This window comes from Orcinus orca, chromosome 6 (genome assembly GCF_937001465.1).
Source record: "Orcinus orca chromosome 6, mOrcOrc1.1, whole genome shotgun sequence".
Classification (NCBI taxonomy): domain Eukaryota; kingdom Metazoa; phylum Chordata; class Mammalia; order Artiodactyla; family Delphinidae; genus Orcinus; species Orcinus orca.
Window position 1 is genome coordinate 65220380 of NC_064564.1, and position 16123 is coordinate 65236502.

The 16123-nt window shown below is 39.2% G+C and overlaps 1 protein-coding gene across 8 annotated transcripts in view; it reads left to right on the forward strand.

Annotated features, from left to right (window-relative positions):
- Positions 1–16123, forward strand: part of PLGRKT (plasminogen receptor with a C-terminal lysine) — a 62242-nt gene that overhangs the window by 15690 nt on the left and 30429 nt on the right. The gene's annotated exons all lie outside the window — the stretch shown is intronic.

Below are 16123 nucleotides of genomic sequence, written 5' to 3' on the forward strand. Positions count from 1 at the left end.
GTCAGAGAGAGAGAGAGATTTGAAGATGCTATGCTGATTGATGACTTTGAAGATGGAATAAAAGGGCCATGAGCCAAAAGATTCAGGCAACCTCTAGAAACTGGAAAAGGGAAGGATACAGATTCTCCCCTAGAGCCTCCAGAGGGAATGCAGTCCCTCCAGTCCATTCTGGACTTCTGTCCTTCAGAACTGTAAGGTAATCAATTTGTGTTGTTTTAAGCCACTAAGTTTGATAACTTGCTATAGCAGCAATAGGAAATTTTAATACAGTGTGAACATTCGACATTGGATTTATACAATGGCTGGATAAAAAGATCAAAGCAAAGTAGAAGATTGTCTAAATGCCTAATATAGGTTATCAAAAGGTATTTTAAAATGTTGTACATCAATCAAGTATTAAAAGTTTGACTGAAATTATTTTCCTAAGACGTCTAACGAAGATCTCTAGGCCTCTGTGGTTCATTATGGCCCTGGGAATAGACGGTCCTATTGTGAGACATATAGTGAGTGGTTAAAAGTGAGGACCAAAGCCAGGCAGCCTGGGTTTGAATCCTAGTTCCACCTCCTGACTAACTGTGTGGCTTCTGCTTCAGTCTCCTAACCTATAAACTGGAGGTTATAGTATCCCCCTCAGAGGGTTGCTATGAGGAGTAAAGATGACGGTATATAGAGAATGTGTAGAACAACGCGTCAGGTCTTTCGAACAATGTCTCTCACTCTATAAGCATTAGTTGTTGCTGTTATTATTGCTTCTAAAGAGTGATAAGACTGTCTTGTGCAGGATAAAGATCTCTTTGGGGGGAATGGAACTGTTGAAAGAATAGGCAATTGAATTGTTTAACAGAAGAAAGTGACCTAGAGGAGACCAAACATTAGGTTTATGAACCAGCAAAGTATGTCACATACTCAGAGAGTCCTTGTCCAAGACCCCTGGAAACTACAGGGCTTTTACTTTTATGTCAGAAGTCAGGGTCTGTGAAGGGTTTGGAATTTTACCCTACTTGCAAGCTAAGAGATTAGCTTATTACTATCCCATGGATGCTGGCAGAACACAGGAGACACCTACAGCAGACGGAGGAGTTTATTACTCACAGCACAGCAAGAGCATAAGCATGAGGTTCGTGTCAATTCCCCATGCCTCTCAAGTCTCACAGAGGTGACAAAGATGGGTTCACATGGGTGCTGTACACTCAGTGGGTTGTGGCACCCTTGAACTTTGGGAATCTGCTGCTTTTCTAGTTAATGAGGAGCTGGTGGAGTTGAGGTGGGGAGAACTTTAACCCCTTCCTGAAGGTTGTTCCCTGCAAACATAACCTCAAGAAATGGCCTGAATAAGCAGCAGTGTGGGCCTTGCATTCTTGGCTTACCCAGAATGTGGGGGTACCTTCAGGGACCGTGGCAGACTGCCCCCTCAGTGCAGTTGACCAGAGCTTTGAGAACAGCCTTGACTTCTGCCCACTGATCCAAGCGACCATTATAGCTGGTGCTGAGGGTCAAACTGGCCGGAACACTATCAGCACCATTAGTTTTCAGCTTAGCTGAACCAAAGGTGAACCAGGCCCAGGCATTTAGGACAGTCTCTGTGAACCCAAGGGCCTTTTGAGCCAGTAGCTTTGCTTCAGGTGGCAGAGTCAGGGATAAAGTTTTCACCAAAGGGTAGCTACTACTCCTTTATGCAAAACTGAGATGACATCAGGGCCAGGCTAGGCACATCCTCAAATACATTATTTTCATTTGACCAGCAAATGGGTGCTTTCCTTGTAGTTGTCATCTCCTAGTTGACCCACCCTTCAAAAATGGGGATGTCAGGCCTGAGTCATAAATTCTCCAGGGGTAAGGTGTTCATTTTTAACAGGAGCTCAGTAATAGGCCAATAACTGCCTCCCCATTTTGAAAGGGGTCTGTTATGGGTTTGTGTCCCATCCCCCCGCTCCAAATTCATATTGTTAAAGTCCAAACCCCCACTACCTCAGAATGTGACCTTATTTGGAGATAGAGTCTCTGCAGAGGTAATCAAGTTAAAATGAGGCCATTAGGATGGGCTCTAATCCAATACGACTTGTGTCCTTATAAAATTTGGACACAGAGACGTGCATACAGGGAGAAGGCCGTGTGAATATGAAGACACCATCTACAAACCAGGAAGAGAGTCCTGAAACATAGCCTTCCTTCACAGCCCTCACAAACAACCAACCCTGCTGACACCCTAACTTTGGACTTCCAGCCTCCAAAACTGAGACAATATATTTCTGTTGCTTAAGCCACCCAGTTTGTGGTACTTTGTTATGGCAGCCCCAGAAAACTAATACAGGATGTATCTGGTGCCTGTGTCCAGAGTGTGGCGCTGCTGTACTGGGCAATGGCCTCTGGAGATGGCTGTGATTTTCTCTTTTTCGCCTGGGATTCTATATTGTTTCTATTGGACCACTTGGAAGGGGTCAGAGAACCCCTGAATGGGAGAATGTCCTCTCATCACTATGAATGTTTACAATAAAAGCAAGCAACACAGAATACATTATATATTTATATTCAGGGGACACAACTGCAGTACGTTGAATCAGCTGAATGTTCTTTAACTTCCCTTTCTCACTGCAAACTGCTCAAACCCTATCAGTTGAATTTTGCTCTGTGGGAACACAGATCAAAGATATTAACATAGGTACTTCAGGGGTTATCATGATAGTTTCAGGAGATTAGGCTGTTTCCCAGCTGGGGGAGATAGAGAATACAAATGTGTGTTTGCCCTTTGGTTTCTCATCCCAGAATTGGTATTACTTCCTCCACTGGGCTCCCCTGGCTTCTGGAGAGCACTGGGGCTCAGGGGCATCATTGTTTTAGCCAACACTGGTGCCACTGCTCTGCCCTGTATCCTCAGCACTTTGGGCCACCCTGGCACTTAGCACATCCTCCCTGCACTGGACCAAGTAGACATGGGTGCCCACATCCAACAAAGCTATAAACATTGAGTTCCTCCTCTCCCCTCCCTGAAATTCCCTGGCACACTCAGCCTTCTTCCCTAAAGCAGCTCAAGTTGGAGGAGTGGAGGAGGGAAAGAGCAGCTCGGTGCCAGTCAGCAAGGGTTTGAATTTACTCTGTTTCAAAGGGCCTCCCGTCGCTGGACTCAACAAACAAATTTCTAACGTATTTAGCCTATGCAAAGTTCTATATCTTCATTGCTAACACCATTATTTCAGCTTTGGGTAACCCTTGACCCATCAGCCATAGCCACATTGCATGACTTTTGGCTGGGGTGTGGGGCTTGCTGTCCCATTGATGTCATGAAAACATCCTTTCCTTCTCCCACTCCAGAGGAGAATGTGCCACAACCAAAGCACCATCTGGGAGTCTTGTTTGGACCCTATTGTTTCTCAGCCTCATTTAACACATAAGATAGTGAGAGATCTTCACTCTACCCTCTTACTTTCACCACCACCTATGCAAGAGCATTTACTTCCAGATCTCAGGGAGCCTTCTGATATCCTCTAACCTGACCAACAAGGGCCCTCTTCCAGAACGCCATCTCTATCAGCATCTTATCCTTGTCACCCAAACTGGCAGGCCGCATGAAGGGTCTGGGATTTTACCCTACTTGCAAATTAACAAGTTAGCCTGTTACTGTTTCACAGATGCTGGCAGAAGATTTTGTTACTCACAGCACAACAGGGAGCATAAGCATAAGCATGGTGTTGCTGCCAGTTTTCTATGCACTCCAAGTCCCGTGGAGGTGATGGAGGTGGGCCTAGTTGTATGCTTAGGTGGATGCCTGGGTTTGTGACATGGGTGAGGAACAGTGAGCTTATAGAATCTATCACCTTTGTCATGAATGGTGAGCAAGGCTGCTCTTTGACTGGGAAGAGATGTTACTTCATCCCTCAAAGTTGCTTACTGCAAACACAACCCTGACAAATGGCCTGGGCAAAGAGTAGTCAGGGCCTGCATCCTTGGCCTACTCAGCAAGAATGCTTAGGCCCCATGGCAGATTGATTCTTCCAACACATGTGTTGGTTAAGATGATTAGTTTTTCCTTGTTGAGCAGGATATATTTTATTAATTATCTTTTAATTTCAAGGAAGGATGACAAAAAGAATATAGATCAATACAGTTGAAGCAGCCTTCCAACCCTAAAGCTGCTTGAGTTCTCATCCTAACTGGGGCAGCCAAGGGAGAAACATACTCATCTGTAGCAGTTTTGGAAGATTGGGTTGGTCCTTGAATGTTCCTCATTTAAAGAAACTAAACATCTAGCATAATTTTAAGGCTTAGGGCTATTCTCCTTTATATATATAAGAAATATCATGAAATATCTTATATATACAAGAGAATATATTTATAAATTATGAAGCATAATAAAATGAACACCAATGAACCCATCACTAAATTGAAGAATTATATTATCACAATACCCCTGAAGCTACATATGGGTTCCTCCCTATCTGCTGAATGAACCCAAACAGCTAAAGTTGGGCTGGAATGTCCCAGAGTTCCTAGAACTAAGCAGGACTCTGAAAATGGAAGGAATGGGCCACTGGGGTGGGAGATGGCATGTCAGTTCTTCAAAGGGGAGGTTTAAAAAACCCCCGTTGAAACACCAGGCCTACTAATATCTCTTGCCTGTGATGTCTTTTGGCTTTTTTCCTATTTGATGGCACTTCAATTAAAAAGGATAAATAGAAGAAATAAAGCAAAACATTTATTAAAAAGAAGCCTAATAACTATAATCCTTTTCCCAGTGTTTTTTTTTAAGCTCTACTTCTTTTTTTTGGTAAAAAAAGATAAATCATAACTTGATAATTCCATATTATTGGTGCTTATCTTGCAGAATAAAGGACCAGAATTAGAGATTCAGCTACATCTTATACCAGGTTCCCGCCTCTGGCTGTATATTCGATTCAGAGGGGCTTTTGAATGTACAGGTCCCACCCCAGACCAATCAGATCTCTTCATGGCCAGACACGTAGTTGCTTTAAGCTCTCCAGGGGACTATAATGCACAGCCTGGGTTGAGAACCTTTGCCCTTTCCTTTTGCTACATAATTGTAATTGGTGATTGGCAGTGATTTAATATAGCACACATTGGAGATAAACCCAAATAAGTTTTCAATTTAGGTAAGTTAATCATGAAATCAAATCAATCACTGGAGTCTGGTTAATAAAAATTTATAAAAGGCTTCAAATCAAAATGGTTTCTTTTTTATTAACAAGTTGGTTCCAGATGAGCTAGAGGGGATTCATACTACTCAGTATAATAATGTTTTCAGATCATCAGCAAAAGTCAGTTTCTCACTGCTCTGTCTAGCCTCTGTTACTGAGGATGGTGGATGGATGGCTGTATTCATTAAGCCAAGTATCAATCAGGTAAAAATGAATACTTCCTTAAAAATGCCACTAGATGGCACACCTAAACCAATTTTATATGACCTAAGTGGCCAGAAAAGCATTTTGATGTTATAAAATAGGATAGAAACTGGAAGTATAAAGCAGAAAAAATGAGGGAAGATTCCATGGGTTTTTGCTGTGCTGTAGTGCTTTGTAGGAAAAGCAGTCATGGTCCATGTATAAGATTAGTAGGGCAGTTTATTCATTGTTCACTATGAGCAGGCAACAAACTAAAGACTTAAAAAAATACATGAGGGACTTCCCTAGTGGTGCAGTGGTTGAGAATCAGCCTGCCAATGCAGGGGACATGGGTTCGAGCCCTGGTCTGGGAAGATCCCACATGCCACGGAGCAACTAAGCCCGTGCGCCACAACTACTGAGCCTGTGTTCTGGAGCCCACAAGCCACAACTACTGAGCCTACATGCCACAACTGCTGAAGCCCGCACGCCTGGAGCCGGTGCTGTGCAACAAGAGAAGCCACCACAAGGAGAGGCCCACACACCACAACGAAGAGCGCCCCCCGCTCGCCGCAATTAGAGAAACAGCGAGCCTTTGACCTGTAAGTCTATGTAGTGTTTGGTGTTAAGAAAATAGGGTATAGTTATAAACCAAAAATACAGTTATTTAATATATATGAAATAATGTGCTACATGCTAAGCAGGATTCAGACGTGTATAAGGTGCGGGCTCTATATTCAAGGAACTTCTCATCTTATTTGGTGGGAAGAAGGTGAGGTATGCTGCAAATAACCAGATGTTTGTGGTATGAATGTGACAGGTAGAATAATGACCCCCTAAAGATGTCCACACCCTAATCCCTGAAACCTGTGAATATATTACCTTATATGGCAAACAGACTTTGCAGATGTGACTGAGGGAACAGGCCTTGAGATGAGAAAATTATCCTTGATTATCAATGTGGACCCAATCTAAACACACGAATTCTTAAAGTAGAGAGTTAAAGACAAAAGAGTCAGAGAGATGTGATGTTGCTGGCTTTGAAGATGGAGGAAGGCACCCCCAACCAAGGAATGCAGGTGGCCTCTAGAAGCTGGAAAATGCTAGGAAACAGATTTTCCCCTAGACTCTCCAGAAAGGAACACAGCCCTGCAGACATCTTGATTTTAGCCCATTCAGACCTATGTTGGACATCCAATGTCCAGAAGTACAAGATAATAATCTGTGTTGTTGGGCTTCCCTGGTGGCGCAGCGGTTGAGAGTCCACCTGCCGATGCAGGGGACGCGGGTTCGTGCCCGGGTCTGGGAAGATCCCACATGCCGCGGAGCGGCTGGGCCCGTGAGCCATGGCCGCTGGGCCTGCGCGTCCGGAGCCTGTGCTCCGCAGCAGGAGAGGCCGCAGCAGTGAGAGGCCCGCGTACCGCACAAAGAAAAAGAAAAAAAAAAAAAATAATAATAATCTGTGTTGTTTTAAGCCACTAAGATGGTAGTAATTTTTCTGTACAACTATATATGTTAGGGTTATTTTTACAACATAAAATATAGTGTAGACTCAATAAATGCTTTTTCAAATATTTAAAAAGTAAAACAGCAAATAATAGCAAATAACTTATGAGAACTTGAAATTGCTTAAACCCCTATAACTCCCAACATCTATAATTCTTGTGCCCTCCCATCTGTTTTTTTGAGGTGAAAGCTGTACCAACATCTTAGAATAAAAAGGGCTTGATGTTCTGAGGAAAGCAAGAAAGTACAGTGTTTGCTTTGTATAGAGTCTTGTGGCGACAAGGAACCCAAAATGTAGAGTAGGTAGTGAAGAGGAGAGGAAAGCAGCCAACTCCATCTATAGCAAAAAGATGACCAAGTGGGAGTTGGCTCAAGAACTAGAAGTGTCAGCAGACTTAACTAGGAAGTGCCTTGGAAAAAAAGGCAGCATGATCAACACAAGTTCACCTACAGTGGGAGCTACAAGGAAGGCTACAACAGCTTAATTCTTGTGCCTGGATTCATAACTGTCTTCAACTTACCCCTCTGAAACTCATTTCTGCCCATGTCCCCATCCTGGTTACCTGCTCTTAGCCTCCCTCTTCTGAGATTCTTTTTTTTTTAATTGTGGTAAAATACACATAATATAAAATTCACGTTTTTAAAGTGTGCAATTCAGTGATATTTAGTACATTTACAGTGTTGTGCAACCATCACCACTATTTAATTCCATAGCACTTCCGTCACCCCAAAAGGAAACCCCATACCCATACCCATTAAGCAATCACTCCTCATCCCCCCTCCTCTCAGACCCTGGCAACCACTAATCTGCTTTCTGTCTGTATGGATTTGCCTGTTCTGGACATTTCATACAAATGGAATTATACAATATGTGGTCTTCTGTGTCTGGCTTATTTCAATTAGCATAATCTTTCCAAAGTCCATCTGTGTTGTAGAATGAATCAGTATTTCATTCCCATTCATAGGTAAATAACATTCCATTGTATTAATATACAACATTCTCTTTATCCATTCATCGGTTTAAGGACATTAAGATTGTTTCCACTTTGGGCTATTTCCCACTTTGGGAATAGTGCTGCTATGGGAATTCTTGTACAGGTTTTTGTTTGAACTCTTGCTTTTCAATTCTTTTTGAGTATATATACCTAGGAGTAGAATTGCTGGATCATATGATAATTTTATGTTTAATCTATTCAGGAACCACTAAATGTTTCCCACAGTGGCTTTACCATTTTACATTCCTACAACAATGTATGAGGGTTACCATTTCTCCAACATTCTCACCAATACATGTTATTTTCAGTTTTTGTTTGTTTGTTTTTAAATTCTAGCCATTCTAAGTGGGTTTACAGTGGTATCTTATTGTAGTTTTGATTTGAATTTCCATAATGACTAATAATAACATTAAACATTTTTCATGTGCTTTTTGGCCATTTGCATATCTTCTTTGGAGAAACATCTCTTCTAGTCCTTTGCTCATTTATAAATTGGGTTGTTTGTCTTTTCCTTGTTGAGTTGTAAGAGTTCCTTATATATTTTGGATACTAGATCCTTATCAGATATAAGATTTGCAAATATTTTCTCCCATTCTGTGAGTTGTCTTTTTACTCTCTTGACAGTGTCCTTTGATGCATGCGACTTTTTAATTTCTATGAAGTCAAATTTATTTTTTCTTTTGTTGCTTGTACTTTTGGTATCATATCTGAGAAAGTGTTGCCAAATCCAAGATCATTAAGATTGTACCTACGTTTTATTCTAAGAGTTTTATGGTTTCAGCTTTTATATTTAAGTTTTTGATCCACTTTGAGTTCCTTTTTGTATATGAAGTGAAGTAAGGGTCCATTTTCATTTTTTTGAATGTGAATACCCAGTTATCTCAGTACGATGTTCATTCTTTATGAACATGAAGTTAGACATTGCACAGTAAAGATTAGGAATCACATAGTAAGTCTGTTACTGACGCAGATGAAGAAGCTGTTCACCTGGGTCCAGGCCCTCTGAAATGAGCATCTTGACTTGTTAGTGGCCTTCAAGTGCCTGAACTTCAAGATGGTAGTAACCTGCTAGTGTCTTTCTTTACCAAAGTTGGAACGAATGGAAATAAGTTAATTTAACGATATTATGAAGGATTGGGTCTAAATGCAAAGAATATACTTAATGAATTTCCTGACTTTTAAAGAGACTTCTAAAAATGTTAAGTCTGTTTAAGTGTGGGACAAGATATTAATATGTCTGGAATCACTTAGAAGAGTTAATAAAAACACTAAGATTTCCTGTATATTGTCTATGTTGAGAAATGGTAGGAAATGAAAGTAAAATAATTAATAAAAGTCATTGGTAATAGGTCAAACCCCCAAGTTGATCCTTTGCTGCCTAGTCCTTCCATGCTGACAAGTTGGTCCAGGACCCTTCCCACACTTAATTCTCCAAGGGGGACATTGGTTTTAAGTTTGTTCACAAACTTAAATGAGATCAATAAATCCAGTTATAGATGATCAGAAAGCTTTTCCTTTTAGTTTCCTCCCTCAGCTACAATTCTATTTTCATAAATATAATCAGAGTCAATTTTAATTTATTTCTAGTTCTTCATTGCTTGAGCAAGCAGGGGATGGAGGGTTACTTTACTTATTCATTAACTTGAGCGTTTACTGAATGCCTAGTATATAAGATTTTGGGCCCAAAACTATTAATTAAAAAATGATCCTATGGTTTTAATAATTATCTTCACTTTCCTCTATAAATGTTCATAATATGTACATAATGTGTACACATATACACACTCACTTCATCTTATTTTGAAAAGAATGTAAAGTAGGCTTGCTGTTAAAATCTTTAGACTTCTCATATGTGTCTTGTTTCTACTTCATTTTCTTCCTTAAGATAACTGACGATATAGGGCAGCAGGGGGAAAAGGATTTTAGAGAGAAAAAGAGCCCCATAAACATCCTTAATATACAATTAATAAAAGGGAACAAGCTTAAGTGTCATTATTCTTGAATAAATTTACTAAAATGCAGAATAATAGTGAATCCAGATTTTAAGAAATGTTTTAGTTTGAAATAATTTTATATTTGCAGAAAAGTTGCTAAACTAGTAGAGAGTTCACATATACCCTTTGTTTAGCTCTCTTTAATATTAACAATTTACAAAATTATAGTAATGATCAAAACCAGGAAATTAACATCAGTACAATACTGTTAACTAAATTACTGATCTTTCTGAAGTTTCACCAGTTTTTCTCCTAATATTCCTTTTTTGTTCCAGGGATCCAAGATCTCACATTGCATTAAACTGTTGTTTCTTCTTAGTCTCCTTTGGTCTGTGACAGTTCCTCATTCTTTCCTTGGCTTTCATAAGTACTTTTAATAAGTACTGGTTATTTAGTATAATTTCTCTCACTTTGGGTTTTTCCAGTATTTTCTCATGACTAGATTGAGGTTGTGCATTTTTTACATATTATTCTTAAACCACAGTATGCTGTTATGTCTCTCTCATTACATCATACCAGAGGATACTGTTGGTATAACTTATTACTAGTGATGTTAACCTTGGTCACTTGGTTAAGGTGGTGTACACCAGGTTTCCCTACTGTAAAGTTACTATTTTTCATATTGATAAATATCTTTGAGGAGTTACATTGAGACTCTGTTAATATCTTGCTTCTCGTTAAACTTTTGCCCACTGATTTTAGCATCCATTGGTGGGATCTTATATGGAACAATTATTACTGTGGTAATTTTTGCCTAATGGTAATTTTTGTATTTCCTTCATTCCATTTATATTTGTTCATTGGAATATCTGTCCCTTCTCCATGTATTTATTTATTCATTTATTTATATCAATATGGACACATGGACCTACTATTCTGTGGGTTATAATTTAGTACCATCATTATTTATTTTATGGCCTAAGTTGTTTTGGCTATTGGGAATTCCTTCCAGTTGGTTCCCTATGTCCCTTTGACGTATCCCATCCTTTTTTGCTCATTTTCTGTATCATAAGTTAGTTCATATATATTGCCCAGGCCTGGAATTAATCACTCATTCAAGGAGTCCTAGTTTTTTAATTAGAGAATGATATTTAGAAATCAAGATCTGGGCTCTAAGGGTGCTTATTGCTATGGCCACTGTTCCTAGATCCTTTCAGCAAAGACATGTACTTATATACTAACCCATGTATATACACAGACTTATACATAGAAGTATTTCATACTATAAACCATGAGTTCATACTGATGCCTCTAATTCCAATGCATTATAATGTTTCATTCTGGCCTTTCCTTTTTCTTTATATTTAAGTTCTTTCTCAAACAATGAAAAGCCTGGCTCTCATTTTCTACAATATATTCACTTCAATCCTAGTAGAAACAAGAAACAGTTACAGGATTGCCAATATATACTAACCAGCATACATTATTTGTATGTTCTTTTCCCTTTTACACTATCAATTCAAAATACTGTTTTCCTATAAATTAGGGTAGTTCTTCCTGGGCTACTTCAGGGTGGTAATTTCATTTAAAATACAGTTATACTTTGTATTCTCTCCACATCCTGTTTGAGTTTAGTTACAGGGTAGGGGAGTATATGAAACAAAACTATGTTCTAATCATTAAAGCTATACAAAAAGATACACTCCAAGAAGCATCCCTCCCTCCTCATCCTTGCTAACTTATTCCTATTCTTCTCTTTATATACCCTTTCCCATGCTGTCTCTGTGTCTGATCTCTCTAGTCTTCGGTTTATCATTCCTGCATATCTTTTGTACCATAAACAGATACACGTTTATTTTCTTATGTCCCCTTCTTTCTTACATGAAGGGTAGTGTACCATTGTACCCTTTTGTACCTTGCTTTTTTCATTTAACTGTGTATCTTGGAAATCATTCCAATCAGTTCATAGAGCTCTTCCTCATTTGTTAACAGTTACATAATGCTCCATTGTGTGAATATATCATTTATTCAAATGGTGTATGGGCACTGTATTAGTTTCCTATTGCTATGACAAATTATCACAACACAAAATAATTATCTTACAGTTCTGGAAACCAGAAGTTTGAAATGGGTCTCACTGGAAGAAAGTCAAGCTGCCAGCAGGGCTGCATTCCTTCTGGAGGGTCTAGGAGAGAATCCCTCTCCTTGCCTTTTCCAGTTACTCGAGGCTGTCCGAATTTCTTGGCTCATGTCTCCTTCCTCACTCTTTAAGCCAGAAGTGTAGCATCTTCATCTCTCTCTGACTCTCTTGCCTCTATCTTTCACTTATGAGGACCCTTGCGATTACATTGGGCCCACCTGGATAATCCAGGCTAATCTCCGCATCTCAAATTCTTGAACTAATCATATCTGCATAGTCCCTGTTGCCATGTAATATAATATATTCATGGGTTCTGGGGATTAGGACATGGACTTCTCTTGGGGGGAGGCATTATTCTGCCTACCACAGGTACTTAGGTTATTTCCAATATTTTGCTGTTACAAATAGTCCTTCAGTGAATAACCTTGTGCTTTTACATTTTTGTGCTGTTTGAGGTATACCTTCAGGGTAGAATTCTAGAAGTGGGATTGTTAGGTCAACGGCACGTGCCTTGTAGTTTTGTTAGGTATTGCCACATTTCCCTTCAGAAAGGTTGTACCAATTTGAGAATGCCTGTTTTCCCAAAGTCTCCCCAGCAGAATATGTACTTGCTTTTTAATTTTTGCCAATCTGATAGGCAAGAAATGGAATCTCAGTCTTGCTTTAATTTGCATTTCTTTAATTATGAGTAAACTTGAACATTTTCTCACATGTTTGAGGGCCATTTATATACCTTGTTTTTGTGAATTGTCTGTTTATTGGATTTTTGTCCCTTGTCTCAACTTTTAAGAGTTCTTTATACATTGGAGGTATTGATCTCTTGCCTGTGGAATATATTGCAAATATTTTCTTGCAGGTTATCATTTGTCTTTGACTTCGTTTATGATGGTTTTCTTTTTTTGCCATGAAAAAATTTAAAAATTTTTATGTATTCAAATGAACAATCCTTTATTGCCTCTGCATTTTAAGTCTTTATTTTGAAAGCCTTTTCCTGTACTAAAGTTAAAGAGGCAGTCACCCATGTTTCCCTATAGTACTTGTATAGCTTCATTCTTTTTCCTTTGCATTTAGATCCCTCATCCATGTGGAGTTTGTTCCATACATGGTGGGTGATATGATTTTAATTTTATCTTTTCCCAGATGGCTACCTAGTGGTACCTGCGACATTTATTAAAATCTCCATCTTTACCCTCAGTGATTTGAGATGTCACCTTTAATAACCTTCTATATGTACTTAGATCTGTCTCTGGACATGCTGTTCCACTGGCCTACTTGTCTATTCGTGTACCAGTACCACAGTATTGTAATTAAAGGTGCTTTATAATATGTTTTGATGCCTGGTTAAGCTAGTATGCCCTTGTAGTTTATCTTTTCAATGTTATTACATGCTTGCTTTTTCATAGAAACTTTAGTGTCAACTTGTCCAACTCTTTAAAACAGTTTGTCAACGTTTAAAATTGGGATTGCATGCTTTTATAAATTTATTTAGGAAGAACTGTTAAGTAATCCTATCCAAGAACAAGGAATGTTTTTCCATTTGTTTGAGTCTATTTTTATGTCTTCCAGGAGTTTATAAATGAATTACAGACTAAACCAAAGTGTTTTTGGTTAAAAAAGGAAAAAATTTAAGTTAAATTTTAAAATTTCCTGTAAATGATCATACAGATATTCTTACAGTTGGATTCCTTACCTGTTTGGTAAGGGACTATGTTACCAGTGCACATGAGGGAGGGACATTTTTATTCTGAAATGTGTGAGACTGAAGACTAGAAAGAGAGAGAATGGCAGAACCTCCAGGCAGGTTGGGATGGCACAATGGGAAATCTAGAAAGAAAAACTGGGCCCCGGACTGTTGCCTGCTGGATGTAAGGCCAGGCTATGGCTGCTAAGGACTGTGGAATTAATCTTCTTGCAATGAGATGTTCACAGGCATTGGAGACAGAAATATCTAGGGCCAACCCTGGCTCCATCACTTACTAGTTGTCTAACCTTGGATAAATGACATAGGCTCTCTGAGCCTCAGCTTCATCACTAAAATGGGGAGAAGGATACCCAAGTACTACTAACTTGTATGGCAAAGGAGATGCTCAATAAATGTTCCCTTATGTCCAATTTTTCTACTTTCCTTTCTCTTATTTACTCATAGTCTCTAATTCATTCTTTCTGGCATCTCTAATTTCATTCTCCATTTTTCATTCTTTATCATTTTTTAATCTTTCCCCATCTCTTCAATTCTGTGGTCAGGCATATGCTTTTCTAGTTCTCTTTCTCCTCTGTCTTGCAGGATATTTAGCACTTTAAAAAATCAATTCTGGTAATGAGAAAAGGGAACTAATTAGCCTTTTAGCCCCACATACTCTCATAGGCATTCCTGATCCCACTAAGTATGCTCAGCCTTGAGACACTAAGAGACCTTAGCAAATGTCCCCTCCAGAGCCATGGCAGAACCTAAGTCATTCCAAAAGATCCCTGTGACCTGGTCCAGAGGACATGGATGTACTCCTGTGTGCCCACCTTGGTACAAAAAGGAATCACTTCTTGTTCATTTCTTTTGCACATATGGTATTTCAGGGTTTTTATGCTTTTTTCCCCCAGGAAATTTCAGAACAAAAAAGAATCCCAGTTTAACGTGAGTTCACTAAATACCAATTTAGTTGTGATGTATGTGAAATATTGCAAAGGAAACAGCACAGATTTAGATAGGTACTGAGTAGACATTGTCCTGAAGAACCAGAGTAATTGGGGAGAAACTAGCTTCTCTCTCTTAAGAGCCATTTATTTAAATTTGACTGACTATAATAGCAATTTAAAGTATAATTGCTTCTATTATAATCATTGAATAAAAGTATTTCTTGGGCTTCCCTGGTGGCGCAGTGGTTGAGAGTCCGCCTGCCGATGCAGGGGACACGGGTTCATGCCCCGGTCTGGGAAGATCCTACATGCCGCGGAGCGGCTAGGCCCGTGAGCCATGGCCACTGAGCCTGCGCATCCGGAGACTGTGCTTCGCAACGGGAGAGGCCACAACAGTGAGAGGCCCGCGTACCGCAAAAAAAAAAAAAAAAGTATTTCTTATATCTAATTTTTCTTGTCAAGAGATCTGATACCTATTCTAATACTTAGCATTTACTTTACAACTAATATTGATTTGTATATGACCATATTATCTATAAAAAAATTAAAAAGTGATTTACAATTTGTTGCCCATCTTTATTAATACTTTCTAAGACTTTTGGATCTGATCTAAACCAGAACTCTGAAAACATTCTTTCACACAGAATCACATCATTATTTCATATAAATCAGGTCACCACTTTGTTGGTTATTCTCTGTTCGACACCCCTTACCCTGCCCCCACCTAGATCCATTCTCTGCCCTTGTCTACCCTGCACTGGGGGTCTGACCCTTGGCCTTGCATCTCCCAGACTCCCTTCCCCTCTGGCTTCTGGTTGGACCATTCATTGGGAGGCACCAGCAGGAGCCTGGAGGGTGGGAAGGCAGTGAGTTCTGGAGGTGGTTCTGAAACATAATTTTTACAGCCCTTCCTACACTTAAACTTCTTATTGCTTAAGTTATTCTTCATGTCTTTGATGGACATCTGTTAATTTTCATGTTTGAACTTATAGTAATGTCTATTGTACAGACTGGAAAATAGAACACTAAACTTCTGTACTTGAAAATGACAGCCTTAAAAGCTCATATCAATCTCACACACACACACACACACACACACACACACACACACACACACACACAAGGAGGTACAGTCAACTCCAGCAGCAGCAAATTTTCCTTCCTTTCGAAAATAAAGTTTTTAAATCAAAACATTACTTTAAAACTCTAATCCAATTTTATGATCTCTCTAACTTGGTTTCTGGGGTTTTTAAAGATAAACTCTCCCAATACCCAACTTCTACATTTGTCCAGAAACTTAGGCATTTGCAAAGCAATGCCTCAGAATGTTTCTAGAAAAATATGCTAGAATTACATTAACTTTGCTGCCTAGCATTGTAATTGACATGTTGTCATTTCTGTTTGGTTCTCATTAATGTTTATGTAAAGAATAGAACTCCAAAGAGACTATTCTGATACTGCTTTATTAATTCAATGCTTATTCAACACTGACCACATGCCAGGCCATGTGCTAGTCAATAAGGATATAAAGATGCAAAGACAAAGTTGAGTAATTGTATTATGTTCTGAAATGGTTCATATTAT